The sequence below is a fragment of the Morus notabilis genome, unplaced genomic scaffold (genome assembly GCF_000414095.1).
Source record: "Morus notabilis unplaced genomic scaffold, ASM41409v2 Scaffold154, whole genome shotgun sequence".
Lineage (NCBI taxonomy): Eukaryota > Viridiplantae > Streptophyta > Magnoliopsida > Rosales > Moraceae > Morus > Morus notabilis.
The window spans coordinates 41,932-42,741 of NW_010359158.1; positions in this window are offsets into that span (position 1 = coordinate 41,932).

An 810-nucleotide genomic window follows, 5' to 3' on the forward strand; every position below is an offset into this window, starting at 1 on the left:
CAGTGATTTTATAAGAATACCAAGCAATAGCTAAGAAATTGGTATTTTACAATATTGAGTACGACCATTATTGCTATATGAAAACAACGTTTCAAAATAGAATATACCAAACAGAGATATGTATGTGTATAGTTCCTTTAGCATATGTAATAGCACGATATTAATAATTCCAGTTTTTTAAGCAAACAGATGGCGTACAAAAGATAAAAATATTCAAATAAATAAAGAGTCAAAGTAGGCCAGAACTTTAAGAACACGAGAAAAAAAAATTAAAAAAAATAAACAAGGTAAATATTGAAATAGGAATCAGATGGCCATAACAGTTTTTAGATAAATCATATAATGTTTAACATATATAAATCAATAATGATGATCATTGCCAATATTCGTATGCATGTGTGGTTGAAGAAGTTTAAAAAAAAAAAAAAAACATTGATAGATCATGGCCATTTATTTATGAAGCAAAGGGAAAAATAGATATAGGTCGCTATTATTTGTTAAGAATAGGAAAGAATGTTTCAGAAGTTTTTAAATTAGCAATGTTCATCAATAATATAACAAAATTTTATGTCAACATATAAAAGAACATAAACAACAAATACGAACACTAATAGAACAAATCAGTACGTTGAGTATCAGCAACCATTATTATAAATGCACGGAAGAAAATTCTTAATAATATCTCACACTGCAAATACTCCAAATGCCATATATAGACTAACCAAGTACAAATATTGATGCAAGATACAGCGATAAAAACATACAGTGGTAAAATAAGAACAAAAAACGTAACAAAAGATGAAATAGAAG